General features: G+C 39.2%; 1 protein-coding gene and 1 long non-coding RNA gene across 2 annotated transcripts in view; both read right to left on the reverse strand.

The window, feature by feature from the left end:
* The window catches only part of DSCAM (DS cell adhesion molecule), a 437,468-nt gene that overhangs the window by 260,811 nt on the left and 159,235 nt on the right, over nucleotides 1-17,422 (reverse strand). The window lies entirely within an intron of this gene.
* Nucleotides 8,758-16,245, reverse strand: LOC147653886 (uncharacterized). The gene is made up of 3 exons (XR_015285370.1): nucleotides 15,893-16,245; nucleotides 11,049-11,091; nucleotides 8,758-10,938 (listed from the first exon to the last, which is right to left on the reverse strand). It is a non-coding gene; the product is annotated as an uncharacterized LOC147653886 (long non-coding RNA).

The raw sequence follows: 17,422 nt of genomic DNA on the forward strand, positions 1-17,422 counted from the left end.
CTTTACTGGTGCCAGATCTAAGGGAAATCTTCCCCTCCTCTGCAATAAGCTTCATTTTTCCTAAAATGCCATCATATCTGGGAGGCATTTAGGAGCAAGCTTGACATTCTGAAACCATATGCATTCACAAGTGAAAGAGAAACAAATAATAGTGACAACCAAGCTGTGAACAGCTATTAACATCTCTGGATATTGTGAACTCTCTTCAGACAAGCCTGAACGAGAATACGTTTGGTGTTTCAGTCATTTAGCTGCTCTCAGTTTTCCACAGTTCTGGCACTGTTACACCCCAGTGATATCACTTGACTCTGAGAAAAATACATTTGCTGTAATTTGCACCTATAGCAAAAATCACTGCTTTTGGCTCCAATGATTAAAGCATGCAATTTAAAAAAAGGGAAATCAGAGCTAAATGGGATGCATGAAGATATCCATTTATAGTCTAATAAGAGCATCTTGGATATCTGGGTGCAAACACAACCTTGGTGCAAATTAATTTTCAATGTTTTACTCAACAGATTTACTGAAAGGAACTATTTTTTTTTTTTGTATCTCCCTCCTGCCTAGCTTTTTAAATTCTCCTTTATTTGACATCCTTATTTATTTAATATGACTGCATGGCCTCAAATAATAATTACTCTGAGAACCAAAGACAATTAGGACAGCAAGACATCAGCAACAAAACCAGAATGCAGGGACAAAGAAACTAAAATGGAAAAACCTAAGGTTTGGTTCCACTCACCTTTCTCTCCCTCTCTGATTCGTCTCTCTCTTATTTCTACAAGATAACACATTCCTCTCACAAACTCTCTTGATAAGCTTTGAAGCAGTGGGTACGTCCAAGATATAATATTTGTTTATATGCAACAAGAAAGCAAGAAAATATCCTGAAATGGTTCATTGTTTTGGTTTTTTTTCAGTTATGTGTGCTGTGCATGTGTCTTTACCAAGATGCCAACAAATACGTAGCAGAAGTGCCACAAGGAAACAAAAATATGGTTTTAGGTTGTTGAAACACAGCAATAACTTCTCTGAATAACAAATATGAAATAACAAATATGACATAACAAATAACAAATCTGAAAACTGACTGAGAAATTAGTATTTTCAAATGTAATTACTTCTGGATTATTATTTACAGTTATATTTTTGTCACTAAAAATAAATTTTTGCTATTCTTTACTCCAATCAAACAGAAGTTAGTGACAAACTAACTCCAGCACTCAAATTAACTCCAAAATATCCTGGGTGTTCTGTAATCCTGGGACAAACAGAGCAATTCCTGTGGCTGCTCCTCCATGGGTATCAGCTGGTCAGATGGAGGTCTCAGAGTTTGTGCCACTGATTTTCCTCTGTGCTCCCATTCCAGACATGTGGGAAAGGGAAAAACAACCCAACCTGGATAAAAAGGTCTGGGGAACAGAAGGTCTCACAGCAGGTGGATCATGGAAAGGGCACCAGCAAAGTAAAAAGGCCAAAATGCTTCAAAATTAAAAAATAAACTGGTTTGGAAAATGTCTAAAACTGGTTAAGAAAGGTCTTAATTTGAATAAGGTCGAAATTTGAATATAGCTTTGAATTCTTCTCTGAAATGATAAGTACACAGAATTTTCCTAAAACCCAGATGTTGTTGAAGCCAAATAAAGAAAAGCATCCTTTTCCTGCCACTCTTCCTTCCAATGACAATGCTACATGTACAAAACCCAACTGAGAATTCATAGGGGACCTAAAGAGGTACATATGAAAAAGATATTATTTAATCACTCTTTCTACATAGGAAAATGGACATAAAATCTTATATTTGAGATTTATTTGGATTACAAAAGCAAGCAGGCAACCAGAAGTTGGACAAGACTGGAAAAATAGGTGGTGAGAACTTATTCTTACTTTTTTATCCATGTCCAAGTTCAAACAAGCAAGGATCTAATACAATATTGGTGTATTTCCCTCCACCACATCCTATTTTCTGTGGCTGTTAGTAGCTGGAAGAAGCCAGTCTCTGTCTCCTTGGAATGTGAGCCTCATTTAAATGCAGACTAAAGATGTTTCATGTTTTCTTTCTTGCATGTTAATTGCACTGATTGATATGACACTGGTCTTCATGCTTTGTACTTTCTTTTATTACTTCCTACAAGCAGTGGAATTCCATTTAAAGAGCCCTGAGATAAGGCCATGGTAACATTGTAGAGAACAAAAAACTTGCAAATAATACCCTGGCTCTGGGCAAAAGGTGGTGGGAGTTTTTTATTTCAGTGCAACTATTGCTCATTCTAGACCAGACATTTCTGATAGTAATGAACATTCTTCTATATTTCATCTTTAGTGTGAAATATATAAAATAGTTCGACTCATCTTCATGCAGAAATCTTGTTTTTTAGAGAAAGCCAATATTCTCATTACTATTAAGAATAATTTTAGGTATTATCAGTAAGAAGAAATAATCAACAACATTTGAAAAGTAAGTTGTTTTTTTTTCTCAGAGAGAAATCCCATTTCCCTCTTATTTTATATATGAATTTAGGTACACACATAATGCATATATTTAGAACTCTTTCATGTAATGGCTTCACTGAAAACTCAGGTGTTTCTGGCAAAGATTCAGAAAATCAGAAATTTATATGCATACTTATCTGAGATTATATGCAACATTTTGCTATTGGATAAAGTTCCTTAAATGCCTTTAAAAGACTTTTGTATTCCTTTCCTCCCATACTCTTAATTTAACTTTAAATGCAGGCACCAACACTGGGGATGAAAACTCTTTCTGCCCCTGATTTTATAGGAACACTTTAAGCACCTGTTGGAAAATGTGATCCCAGCTAAAACCTGGATGAAAAGCTGGCCCTACAATCTGACAGCTGATAATTTTTTAGCTCCCACACCCCTGAGAATCTCCATTTCAGGACTCTGAAAGCCAATGGCCCAAAGCCTCTTCACCCCAATGGGAGAATGAAACAGAGACTCTTGGTTTGGGCTCCAAAAGCTTAATTTAAAGGTCTTTCATGACATAATGTCACTCTAGTGACAGCATTATCCCAAATTCTGCTGTTCCCCAAAGCGCCAATGCAAAACACATTTAAAGACCTGAGTCGATGTAACTGCTGCAAATTTCAGTTCCAGAATATGGGAATTGTCCCACCCAGCAAAAGCTGATTATTATTCTCACCTCCAAAGAAAATTTCTATATATAGAAAGGGAAAACAGTTATTTTCACACTGATTATTGAGTCATGGTTATTACATTTCATGTGGGAAATATTTTATGTCTAATTCAGGTTTATGTGCACCGTGCCAATTTTTAGGATGTGCATCACTTGGGATGGGCTCCTGATGCAGCACACACTTCCTACAGACACCTTTAAACTGAAAACAAAAAAGAAATGTAACAAAAAAAATCCCACTTCTGATGATAAACAAAATACTGAATTTTCAGATCATGAGAAATTATTACATTTCATCATCAGTTAATTTTGTATGGAGGCTAGAAGCTAGAGGCTGTTCTTCAAAGACCATGGAAAATAAGTTTAGATTCTGAAGTAAGTCATTTTAATGTTCCAATAAAAGTGAAACATTTTAGCGTTCCCAAAGCAATTTTTGAGGAAAATGATGCTAAACTCTTGTTTTTTGTCTGTTCTAAATACATGGAAGCTGAGGTTTGGATCATCTTTTTCACCAACAGACCAATTCCTTGAAGATATGCCCTTCCCAGGGGCAATGAATTATTGTTCTAACAGGTCCTACATGTTGCCCCATGTGGAATAAAATTTGAGAGCTGAATGGCATTTAAAAAGAAAAAAACATTATTACTATTATTATTATTATTATTGTTGTTGTTATTATTATTATTTCCTGTGCACAGCTTTATAATCCAGCTGTACCTGCTCCAATGCAAAAAGCTGTCCAAAATAAATCTTACCTGTCTTCTGAGAAATGTGGATGTCAAACTAACCTGACCTGTGGGGAAACATCCAGGCTGTGACTCCAATAAGGCTGTGCCAGGCTGGGGAACTGTGCCTCATTTAACTGCTTTGGAAAACAAAAATTATTTCTGGAAAAAAAATAATGGAATGCAACTGCAAGTTATTTCAGGGGAACCAGCCTCAAAAGTTAAATCTGCACACAGAGGATTGGAGTGGGGGGGAATCTTGGGATTTGCTGACATGCCATATCCATGATTTAGTCCAACAGCAAGGGCCACAATCACTCCTCGAGGCTGTGGCAGGGCATGCTGGGCAGCTGAGAAACACAAAAAAGGAGAGGAAGCTCATCTTCAGATTGCCTTCCCCTGGGCCAGTTTGCCAGGCTGGGTTAGATCACTCTCTGGTGACAGATGGCTGCAAACCCTGCAGGACCAAGAACCCCAGCCAAAAGTTCACGGAAGTCCACGGGAGGGTTTGCGCCGCATCGCGTGCCGCGGGTCCAGGCAGCTGCACTCCGGAGGGACTCCGAGGACAAGGAGCCTGAAAACTGCTCCCAAGAGTCCCAGGCTGAAGGATTTCCTTCCCTGCATCCCAAAATCCAGTCCTAATGGGAGCTGTAACGGTTTAGGAGAATTACCGCCATGAAAGAGGAAAATGATCGTTTATTTCTGCAGACTATTGATTGGCACCCCGTGACCAAGTCTAGACCTACACACCAGCTGAATCTAAAATTTGCCTGGTATCTTACAGGACATGTTCTTTCCATCCTCTATTTCACAACCAGCTGGGTTTTGGCAGTTTAAAATAAAAATGATTAAAAGTGTGACAAAATAATGGTTTGGGGAAGCAGAAGATTGCCTCCATTTGGGGCACACCCATCAAGAAAGAGAAAAGGAAAGACGTCTCCTTGTAGGATTCTTGTTAAATTCCCAGTCACACTGCACTTTCTGAAGGTTGTAGTAATTTAATTGCTGCTGCTTCTAGAAATTTTGATCCAGTGGCAGCTCTTATCACCTAACATTGGCACAGCTACATCTGGTAATGCTGCCTCCAAAGACAGCAGTGAGAGACAAGTAGGAAACACCTACAGCAATCATTTGGATCAACTGTTTCCCAAGAGCCTCCTGCAAATATATATCAAGTATTCTGTACAAGCCAATAAGTAGTTGGTGCTGAGAGTAAATGCCTTAAAACCTTTCAGAAAAGAAAAGATATAATTTTGTTATTTGAAAAGATATGCTGTAGCTCAACAGAATATGCAGAGAAAAACTAATAAAAGGAACACTCAGTGCAACATTGACGTAATTATCATTTGCTTTTTAATCCTGTACAGCCCTATAAACACAGCATGTTCTCAGCTAAGTATAGAAGTTTGTTGAGAATGAAAGTACATCTGATTTCCTAATAAATTAGAAGAATAAGAAACTCCTTTAGGAAAAAAAAAATCAACAGAAAAAAGACCTTGCAGTCACTCTTAGATGTCAAATACCATTAAATACAAGTTTGTCTGTTGCTAGAGAAGATAAAAGCTGTATTTAAAAGCCTTGCCAAAAATGTCCTTTTCAGTACTAATTAGCATCAATGGTCAAAGCCACTAGAGCAAAAGAAGAACAGAGAAAGGGAGGACAAGAGAAATAAGTACCATCACTGACACTAACAGGATTTTTTTAAGCTTTGTCTCATGATACATTAAAGGATATTTTTCTTTTAATATAATGTCCTAGGCTTACAAGTGCTATGAGCAGATGCCCTTCTCAATCTGCATTAAAATCAAGTCTAAAGGCACACAAAGAAGAGCCACAGCAGAAAGTGCCTCTTCCCACTGTTTACCCAGATGAGAAATTAGCAGCTCTACAGAGTAAAATGAAGCTGAGACATCCTTGTTGTGTTTAAGAGCACTTCTGGTTCCTACTTCAGGACTTTTCAGCCCATTCTCTGGATCAACAGCAAAAAAAACTGAAGCACAGCTAAAGAGAGTGAGTCCACCTGACTGTGTGGATTTTGTGCTTTTTACATTCACATGACTTTTACAGAGTCTCAAAATGGGCAATTTTACTGTTGCAGCAATGATATTCATTGGGAACTGCAACAGGTTTGTCTTTTCCAGTTTTGGCTGGGCAAAACAGCTCCTTGTTGACAATGAAAGCATCAGAGGTCAAGAGATGCAGGAGTTTCTCATGTCAAAGTGGAAATTAAGCCATCAGGCATGTTCTTCCATGGTGCCAAATCCAGCTTGGTCTTATCTTTCCAAAGTTCTGCAGGTCAGGCTGTGCATTTGTCTTCCTCTCCTCTGCTACCTCCAACAACCTGGCACAGCTTAAAGACTAAACTTAACCAAACAAAAGAAACACCCCAAACAAACAAACAAATCCCCCAAACTCCTGAGTCTTTTCACTTCCATGATCACCTTAATTTCATTTATTTCCACAGTTTAATTTCTTTCAAAAATACAGTCCCTGCTGACTTCTCATCCACACAAAGTCTGGAGCAACTGTGGGAGCGCTGCAGTTCCATGGGTACAATCGGACACGAGAATTCCTACATTTCATAATTACTGCCAACTCAAAATATGGGTCAGAGCCTAAAACCTGATTAGCCCCTTGAGCTTTTCATGTCTCTTCTTGTCATGAGTGGCATGACAGGGGAAGGAGAATAAACAAGCCTCCCCCTCACACTCAGCACAGAGCCAGCCTGGGGCACTGAGCCCTGGATGCACAGGCTGGGAACAGCAGTGCCATAATACATTCACCAGCTCCCCAAACCCAGCCTGTCACTCTGCTTCAGTCCTTTTCCACCAGGGGATCTTCTTTCACATTCCTGTCAGACTGACCATGCCCCAAATTCTGGGAACTGGTGCTAAATGCTCGAACCAAACTTGCCTAAGCTGAAAGCCTGGCTTGCCCACAGCATCCTGCCAAAATTTAATTTATTACTGGAACAATCATCACCAGTACAAGCCTACAAGTAGTGGATCTTAGACTTGGGCATCTTTTCATTATGGACAGGATCATTTTAGACTGTTCACCTCATGCTGAAGAGGTGAAAATGGCTTTGCTCCCTGTCAATCTTTTATGAGAATCAATGAGTTAATGTTGAGTTGTTTGACTATTGAGTCACACTGTGTTTGGGATTTCAGCTGCAGGGATGTCCATGCAAAGAAATGAGGGGTTTTCTTTGTATTCTGAAAAAAGGTGTTCCAAAGTCCCAAGGGGCTCTTTTTTAGGAAATTATTTTCAGTGTATGAAGTGCAATGAAGCCAATCTCTTTCCATGTAATGAAAATCAGAAGTGACCAACACCAGTGTTTCCACAGCAAACAGGCACAGTGAGGCACAGCATGTGAACAACAAAATTTTTTAGGATGCATTATGTTTCTGAAGAGAAAGTTTACTTGCACAGGCTAACACTTACTACACATACTAAATTAAAGACACAAAAATCAAAATGCTGAGGAAAAAAAAAATGCTTTTTACCTCAAAAGAGAAAATTGCCACTTGAATGAAAGTTTATGGTATTCCTTTTTTCATTTAAGTCATTGATCTCTGCAACTGCCATGAGAGGAAATTATATTATTGCTTGATGTTAATTTTTCCTAATTATCAATGCCATTCCATTGGACAGCCCCACCTTGTCCCAGGAGGCACAGACACAAGGAACCCAAATTTCTGCTTAGCAAAATGAATGCCCCCATCGACATCTCCATGGAAATCGAGCTTCTCTATTGGAAGCAGAGCCTCAAACTGCTCCCGGTGAGTTTGTATAAACAATTCCAGCCCCCATGGGATGAAGAGAAGATGAAACCCAGCAGAGGATCCCCAGTTCTTCCTGTGTAAATGTGTTTTGCTTCCCATCTGAGGTTCACTAGGAAGGGCTGGTGCAACACAAGAGGAGGAATCAGGAAGGCAACACGAGATTTTCCTTTCCAGCGTGTCTCATGCAGCCTCAGAAATTCTTTCTGACAGCTCCTCATGTGTTGAAGAGGAATTCTTCGATGTGCAATCAGCAAGGGGGTCTCTGTAGATGCAGGTTGGCATATGGTATCTCAAATTTCTCAGTGACAAGTGGCATGTTATCAGAGCAACAGAGTAGCAGGGAAAAAGACGTTTTGCTAATCACTCCCTGTTGCCCACACCCTCAGGCAGAATCATATTGCTTTATGCAGATGAGCTCATAACAGTTTCTTCAATTTAGCTTTTATATAAAAAAGTGCCAGCTCCTAACGCTGTGTCAACAGGCACCCGAGGGCCTTCCACTTTACATTGCAAGTGTATTACTATTTAAAGATGAGCTTTTAGCTTAACATCATTGCTTGCCTTCAGAGTTTAATTACCGCCCTCCCCATGAGGCCCAGTGAACCATCCACTCCTCCCACGGGAGTTCTGCCTGGCAATGATCTTTAACTAAATAAGTAAATGCCAAATAAGCGCTTCTTAAAGATGCAGTGGCTTGTTCCCTGCCCAGCTCTGATGCTGCAGGAGCCAGGCTCTGGTTTGGGTCTCCCTGGCAGCAAGCCATGTTGAATTCAGAGGCCTCAGTTGTAAATCTCATCTAGAAAGGGGGATCTTTAAAAAATGGCAATTTTTTTTTTTTTTCCTTCTGCCATGTCTTGTGTTCGATTATCCCACATCATTACCTCTAGGCAGACATAAATCATTGAAACAAGAGACTCCTGTACCCAGCTGGACCAACTGTGTCTCACAACATTCTATACAACCTTGATGTCCTACAGTACTCCTCCCAGTTATTTTCCCACATTTCTTTCCACTACCTCTATCTGCAGGATTAGAATATTTGTATTATGAAGTACTTCATTCCCTTGAAATAAATACCCAAAACTTATAATGGGTCACCACAGATGCATTTAATTCTGTAACAGTTCAAGCTCCTGGGCCAGACAGAGGCTAAAGACTCAACAGTGTCCATAGAAAGAGGAATTTAAGGATACTTTTTTTTTAAGATAAAGGAAATAAAAATGTGCACAACCAGGGGTGGTTTCAGAAATGCAGGAGTATTACAAAGCAGGTACAGTAAAGATGATCCCAGATCTTGGAACCCAATACCCAAATAGTACCAAACTGTATTTCAGGACAGCATCCACAGCTCTGACTGAGCTGGAAAGGAACAGAGCAGGGGATCTGTCTTGCCTGACTTCTCTGCTAACAGGAAAATAACCCACTTTGGGCAGATCCCAGCAGAGCAGTAATCACACCATCAGACATGGGCTGTGCTTTCTGAGGCACTGTTTAGCACACATTGCAAATGATCGTAAAATCACATTGTGAATGTGCCTCTTGGAGCTGTCCCTGGCTTGGGAAACAAAATGCAGAACTCAGTGGCTTTAAAGAGCAGAGGATCTGAAATTAAAATCAAGCTTTCCATCATATCATTGTATAAACATAATGGGGTAATTTTTGTAAAGTTGCAAGAAATCCCTTTCTTCCTCTGTGTTTCAGAATATAAAATCTCTAATCACAATGGTCTGGACCAAATAAAAGTACTTCTGTTTAACCTAGAGAGGGCAAAATACTGTTTTGTTTGAGCATCAGATTGGAAAAACATGCAAGCATCAAGTAAACAGAGTGCACAACATCACCATCTTCAGAAGAGAGCAGAAAGCTGCAGCTTCTTGCAGGCTCCCTATGAATTATGGATGTGGCAGCAGGCCTCTGGCAATATTTTGCTATAATGTTAATTTTTCTCTTTTTTGATTTTCTGTTATTTGTATTTATAAGGAAAACTGTCAAGCATCAAAACCCAGGAATGTTCTTAAAATATTTACTTGGTCTCTGAAGGTGTGAACTGCACTTGAATGAAACCAGTGCTTCCTCATCTTTAAGCTCTTATTTTTCTATTGTTTTCCTTGCCAGGGCACCTGAATATTTCACAAACATGACCACTCCCTCCTTTGAAAACACTAACTAAAATGAAAATTAAGCACACATTTCTCCACCTGTGAATGTTGCAGGGTTTGTTTAGCTACTGTGGCAAAGCCAAGCCAGGTAAGTGATTCCTCTTCTTTTTTCCTTTTCCTTTGATGAAATCATTATGAATAATTGGAATGGACATGGTTACTGCTTTCTTTACGCCTTTTAAGCTCTGAATGTGTTTATTTACAGGAATTTTGCCTAAACATTGACTTTTCCCATTTCTTTGAGAAGATCCTTCTCTGGCAGATTTGGAGAATGGCATCACAACAGGGGCTGTGCTGCCAGAACCCTTCTTTGAACCAGGCTGCAAATACTGACAAATATATCCAGGTACAGGGATCCTGAGCTCAGATCAGCCATTGCTTTCCTCCTGATGATATTCCTCCATGATATTCAGCTTTCAAATAAGAAATGTAATAAAAGAAATTGCCCCTGAGTGTGTTGTCACTTAGGGCTTCTCTTTGAATCTGTTCCCAAGGCATTAATTTCTGTGGGTTTTATCTCTGGGGCTTTATCTGTGGCTGACATAAATGGTTCTTAAAGCCTGCACTCACCACTCCAAGGGAGTGGGACAGGAGTGAAAGGCTGGAATAAAAGCTGGAAGTGCTTGCTCCCTCAGGTTGATGCTTGTGGAGACAGAAGTGACAGACATCCCTAGTGCCCTCATTCTGGAGGGAAAGGTGGCTTCCCTCTCTTTTCTTGTGTTCAAACCTGGAGCTGAGGAGCACACAGGAAGAGTGCAGCCAGCAGGAATGCCCAAAGCAGCAGGAAGAGACCTTAAACCAGCAAACCTAAAGACTGCCAGGGTGGATGCAGAGCACCAATGAAAACTCCCACATTTTCTGCCTTTTCAGCTCCTGTCAGTGTGGAGAGATGCCAGGAGAGGGCAGGGAGCAGGGAAAACCCAGCACAGCTTGTTCAAAATGGTCTTGGCTGTTTATCTGTGGACCATCCTCTGCTGACTCCTTCCCTAAGCAACTCCCTGCTCCTCTCATCCAGGAGCACACAGAGGAATAATCGTGTTTTACATGGTATTAAATCACTGGTGTCATGGAACTTAGAAAAGTGCCACACAATTCCTCTTGCGTCAATGCTGCAAGTTAACAGACAAAAGTGAATTCACAGCAAATAGTCCCTTAAATTTTGATGTCCAGGCATTAAAGAGTAGGATATTCAATTGATAATAAAAATTGCAGTTTTTACCTTAAAAGCCTTTTGCTTCATCAGAAAAGACAGCCTTCAACACCTGTACCAAAGGGCACCAAAAAAAAATGTTTTGAACAGGAGAACTAATTTAGCATCAGCTTTTATTATCTCAGGTAGTTTATACCTTCTCACAGGGTACCCATCAGGCCCAAGCAAAATACCAGCTCAGCTACAAATAAAGACCAAGCCATGAGTATTTTTTAAAAAAGGCTGAAGGGGGACAGGTTATCTACACTTAGAGGAGCAAATAAGTACTATAGAAGTTGTATAGTTTATAGAAGTGGACTTCTTTTACCAGGTTAAAATGTCTAATTTATAGGCTCATGGCAAAGTGGATTTTTGAATCCTACCACACGTTTCCCATCCTGCTTTGACACAGTTAAAACTGTTCCACAGCCTTTCAACTTCTACATTTGCTCATGTCTGTGTTTTCAGAACAGAAAGACAGAACTTCCTGAAAAGATCTTGGCAAGGAAGTCATTCTGGGAGTCTTCAGCTATTTTCTCCACATTAAATAATCATACTGAGGAGCTGCCCACATGTTACCCAAATCCTTGACAGTGCTATTCCAGCTGTAAAATCAAACCTCCCCTGTGTCACAAGGCCCCTTTTTGCATGATTAAATGAAAGCAGCAAGTTATGCCATAAACAGCACAGACTGAAGAGCTGGATGCTGCTCCAGAGCCTTCCCACAGATTCATTCCTGCTCTAAATATGATAATAGTATTATTTCATGCACGCACTGTAATCACTGAAATATGTCAGTGATCTGTAAACTAGCATTAAAGATCAGATAAAACCAGATTTCTTATGTTTCAGACATGGATTACTGTTAAAATCCAACCCGGAAATTGAAGCAATCCTAAGCATCTTTTTTTTTTCTTTTTTTTTTTTTTTTCTTTTTGTATCTGCATTACAGCTCCAAACCATCTGTACTTAATTGTAAGACAACAAATTGTCTAAAAACCAGCGAGGATTAAGAGGAAAAAGCTTCTTATGGACTGTTGATATTAGAGAAATTTAAAGACTTCTAAGATCATAGCACTTCTTCTGCACTTGTTTTATTTCGGTCAAGCCCCTGTGTTTATCTTCCAAAATGGAAATACATAGAGCACGTTGATCACTGCCACAGCAGCAGTAAAGAGGTTTATCAGGGTCTTAAACTTTGATGAGAAATCCACTGATAGCTTAAGAGCTGGCTGACATTTAGCCCTGAAGTTCATGCAGGGCTGAGCTCCAGTGCTCCACTGACTCCTGGAGCTGGAGGAACTGGGCCAGTGGGGTAAGGTGGGAGATGTTTTGCCTGTCATGCTTCTTGTGTAGCAGAGAAAATAATTTCATTTATGTGGAGTGAGGGACAGAGATTTGGCTGCTGCTGGGTGGAAGGGAGAAATGGAATTGTCAGCACCAAAAGCGTCACCCAAGAGTCTTTGGTGTGGATGGAGTTTTGTCCGTCTCTTCCTGATGAGCAACTTCAGCGCCCTGAGCTCCTCCAAAATGCTTTGTGTTGGGCTCATTCAGCTGTGCTTGCATTCTTTTTAATTTAATTTGTTCCCTTTGCCAGCCCTGATTTGTTTCAATCAATGGCCAGAAGGTAATATTCTGCAACCAAATAACAATTCATGAGCTGAAGAACCAGCACTGACCCATCAAAGTCAGCGCTTTGCCCACTGCCAACTGCAGCTCTCGTCATTAAAGCAGCACTTGGTGCATCTCCCAGAGAACTCCATATCTGCAGAAGGGAAAAACCTGCACATCTGCCAACAAAAAATTCCTTTTAGACCTCTTTTTTCTCATCTTTGAGCTCCTCTATAATTTCTTCTATTCTCTTAGAAAAAAAAGTCTTTAAAAAAAAATTCAGTCTTTCTCTAAAACACATCAAAAACTCTGAAAAAGCTTAGTGGCGTGTCTCCTGGGACTTCTTATGCACTAAATGAAATGCAGATGCTTTAAAAATAACTGGTAAAATATTTAAAGTTGAGTGAGATGTTACAACTAATAATCTACTCGTTAAAATAAACATGCACATTTTTTAATACAGGTATCTAGAATTGTCTGCCTGCCACACAGACTGCTCTAAACGGGTTCTCCAACTCTGAAAAGATGGAGATATTGGCCAAGTCCAAATTAAAAGTTTGTCTTCAACACATTTTTTAACACAAAAAGGCCAAATCTTATCTAGGACAGTCAGTAAACACCACCATCTCTACCTTTTGTCAGTTAAAAGATATTTTTAAGGTCACTATGTTAGAGGTTCATGCAAATGAAGATCACATCCTTTGTCCCCTCCTCAAACCCTTTCATTACCAGTTGTTATTAACATCTCTATTTTCATTTTAGCTACTTGCTTTCCAATAAATTAGCAAAAAATAGAGCAGAACCATTTTGGTTTTTTTAATTTTTTTTAAGGCAAAGGTATGCTCTACAGCCTTACACTTAAATGTTATTTTACTTATAATTTGAGACGATGACAAAATGAAAATTTACAGGGATCCAGTCTCACATATTCCTCTTTGTTGAGATGATTATTTCAGAATTAGTTCTGTCCTTAAGCCCAGTGCCTTACTGGCTTTGCCAGCTCATAAATCCAATTAAGATACCAGGCTGCATTTTAAAAGCTGAAGAGTCAATGTGTAAATCTCCAAACAGCACGTCCTCGAGGGCAAATGCCTGTGGCCTCACAACCTCCTTGTCTCAAATGAAGCTGTTTAATTTGATTTTTTTATCCACTTTTATATCTGTACACATGCCTAGCTGTTCTTAGAAGTAATCTTTTAAAGGCAAATTCATATAGATGTGCTAAAGAAGTGCATTATGTGCATACCTCCTGGGCAAGGTGGCATTTCCTGAATGGGACATTTCAGTAGAATCATTTCTAATATTTAAAATCCTAATTTTATACTTCCAGGCTTTTGAACAATATCTTATTCCATCATTAATAGAGAAGATGATCATTTTGTACCTAGGAGCATTTTCAAGGAAAAAAAAAATTGAGATTGTGTTTGGGAAAAAAAACCTAAAAAAGAAGCTCTAATGCTCTGTAGGGTATTTATTCTAATAATGAATTTAATTTTTCATGCCTGCTATTAACCAGTTAATAATACAAAGTAACTTTCATTCAGGTATTTTTTCAGTTCTGATTATTAGTGTAGCTCTGACTGAACTTCACTGAGTAATTCTAGTTAGGCAAGATCTGGCCAAAATGAACAACTGTTTTATCTATTTCTTAGAATTTTTTTTTTTCATTTTATTACATTTCTTTATCATTTGTATTTATGAGAATGGCTGTTTGTATGAGTTAATGTACAAAATAAAATTAATTTGGATGTCTGCTTAATAAAACTCAGCTCACAAATGTATTCTGCTCACATAAACCCACACAGAAACTTTTCTCTTGTCTGTATTTTAAGGTTTGTTCTCCCAGATCATCCCAAATAATGTTATAATTCCCATATGTGCAAGCCACACTTCTGTCAGTGAAATTATTACAACCCACAGGGGGAAGAGAAAATAAAAAATTACGGGTAAAGAAATGTGAGAGCCACAACACCAAGCTGAGTTTGGCTCCCAACCTCTAAATGTTGAGATTCCTCTTGATTTCTGAGGAGAAGCATATAAAAATATAAAATATAAAAATACCAGTGAATGCAGTCTTGCACATCTGCTCATTATGTTCAAAATCAAGGATATTCCAGATTTTCTAGATTGCCTAAAGTGGGTCAGAAACTCCAGGAATAACTGGCAAATCCCAGTTTCTTCAGGATTCAGTGCAGATGCACAATGACCACGGTGAAAAATCCCTATTTATTATCAGGGAGTTACTCCAGGACTGCTGGGCATCCCCAAAATTCAGATAAACATTGACTTCCCATCAAAGATTTTGGAATAGCAGAGACTCTAAACCAGAAATGTCTCTGGGGGGAAAAAAATCCCCCAACAGCTAAACCCTCCCAGAACTTCTATTCATTGAAGCTCCTCTGAATGAAAGATGTGCTCAAATTTTTGACAGAAATAAAACGCAACAACCCAAAACTTAATCAACTGAACCATTCTTGTCAAAGCAAAGTGCTTTGTTCAGGGCATGCTGGAGCTGCTCTGAGATAAGTCAGGGTTTTTCATGACTTTTTTTCCTTTTCCAAGGCAGGAGCTGCAGTTCTGGATGTCTCCCAGGATGAGCCAGGCTCAGTTGGTCCTCCACGACACATGTGACACTTTGAAAGGGTTAAACTGTGGCAGTTAAATCTTGTAATAACTAAATATTGTCATAATCTTATAATCTTTATAATTCCTAACTCTGCCAGCCAGATCCTGTTCTGTTTTCTGCCATACAAAGACACACAGACATTTGAGGTCGTAAAATGACTGATCCTGTAGACCAGAGGAAATACAGCCACTATTTATGTGTGGGGGGATAAAAGCACAGAATTTATAAAAAATATACAAATCTGTGAAGTTTGAGACAAACAGGGAAGTATTTGTTGTGAGCAAAATATTTCATAGCAATGAAAGCTTTGCAGGTATTTCTTAAGAGCACCATAATAACATCAATGTTAATTTAATTATTAGATTTTTTTATATGGTATTCTTTCTAACCCTATCACTTAGGTTCTTAAATCCAATGCCACGGAGAAATTAAGTTCATCTTTATGGAAATTAAGAGATGAGGTCTCTTTCTGACTGGAAACTTGTGAAATAACACCAGAAAAAAACCTCCAAAAAGCAGAACAAATGGCACAACAGAAACATACAGCTCATCTTTTTAAACAGTAATAGATAATAAAGAAAGAATAATAAAAAAAAATTAAGAAATAATAAAGATAATAAATAATAAATAAAATTACCTGGTTGTACCATAACTCCAATGTAAACACCACCCCAAGCAGCTGGGATTTGCTCCTGATCTGAATTTACAATCCCTAAACAACAACTGGCATTTTTTTTATCATGAGTCACAGCTCGTATCTTCATATCACCTCTGCCCTCACAAATTAAAAAAAAAAAAATAAATAAAAAGGAAAAAAGAAACAAAAAGAGGTTCCAGATTTATGAAAGTCATCACTATCTCCTGGTTGACCTAAAACAATCAACCTAAGCATAAAACTCTCAGCCTAGAGGAAGCTAAAGCCTGGATATAATGCACCTGTCCCCTAAATTGGCTTTCTTCTGGGATGGGAAAATCCTTCCTTCATGATGGGAATGTTGCACAGCTGGGATCCCTAAAAATCTTCCAAAGCTTCAGGGCTGTCTTTTCATCTGTGGCACAGAGTGCTCTTGTCTGGGAAACTTTTCATTGCATTTTGTTAAGACACAGATATGTGTTAATACAGATTTCAAATTACTATAAAATGTTGGCATTAACTGCTCCAGCAAATCAGAAAGTCACCTTTTAATTTCATTCCTTTCTCCTTTCCATTTAGGGTGTGTTTTGGTGAGGCGTCTCTCCTTTTTTTAGGAGATACCTTACACTTAGGTTAGTTTCTCCTCAGTTTAGGAACTTCTGTCATTACCCTACAACTCTTACACCTCCAAGGTGTTTCTCCTCTTTGAAACTCTTCCTTTCCCCACCAGCTCATTCTGGCCTTAGCTCAGAGTTTGTTCTCCCACTTTTCTGTTTTTCCCAAATACTCTTCTCCATTTCTTTTCACTCCTTTCTCCCCTGTACTCCTGCATTTTCTTCCAGTGCACTGAATTCCCTCCCCCACAAGTATTTACTCACAGTTCTGCTCCCAACAACTCTCTCTGCCTCTCCCTGACCCTGCCACATCTGTCACACCAATTATATCATATTCCCTAAATGGGATCTGGATCTCTAGGGATATAAATCTCTGAGCAGTGTTGTTCAGTTGCCCTCAGGAATTGTTTATTACTGAGGTGGGGAAAAGAGGAATGGCTGTTCCTCCCCATTCCTTTCCATCCACCCACAGGGGAATTCATGGAACCAAAGGGGTTGTTAACGTTTCTTTCCAGAATGGAAGTACAGCCAGCCTAAATAATGGGACTAAAGAGCACCAGAGCACAGACCTCTCTTTGTTTTGTCTGATAGTAGACCAAGGGCAGACAAAAAGTGGCATCAGGAGCTGGGTCAGCTGAATATCCTGAAGGAAGGCCAAAATCCTTGTGGACCAACACCAGTCTAGGACCACATCAGACACAGAAAACTTCAGCAAAGTGCTTCAGACCAAAGTCTTCCAACTGGAGTTACATCAGACATCCACCTCCAAAACATGGAAATCTAGGATGAGATCCACCTCATCAGCTTTTTGAGCTGATCAGGTGGGGGCCATCTGATCAATGGAGGGAGTAGGACCTTTCCAGAAGGGAGTGTTATGCTTTTCCAAGGAATATGCCTTCCATCAGGGAGGTGAAATTAG

Source organism: Cyanistes caeruleus, chromosome 3 (assembly GCF_971803275.1).
Source record: "Cyanistes caeruleus chromosome 3, bCyaCae1.hap1.1, whole genome shotgun sequence".
NCBI lineage: Eukaryota > Metazoa > Chordata > Aves > Passeriformes > Paridae > Cyanistes > Cyanistes caeruleus.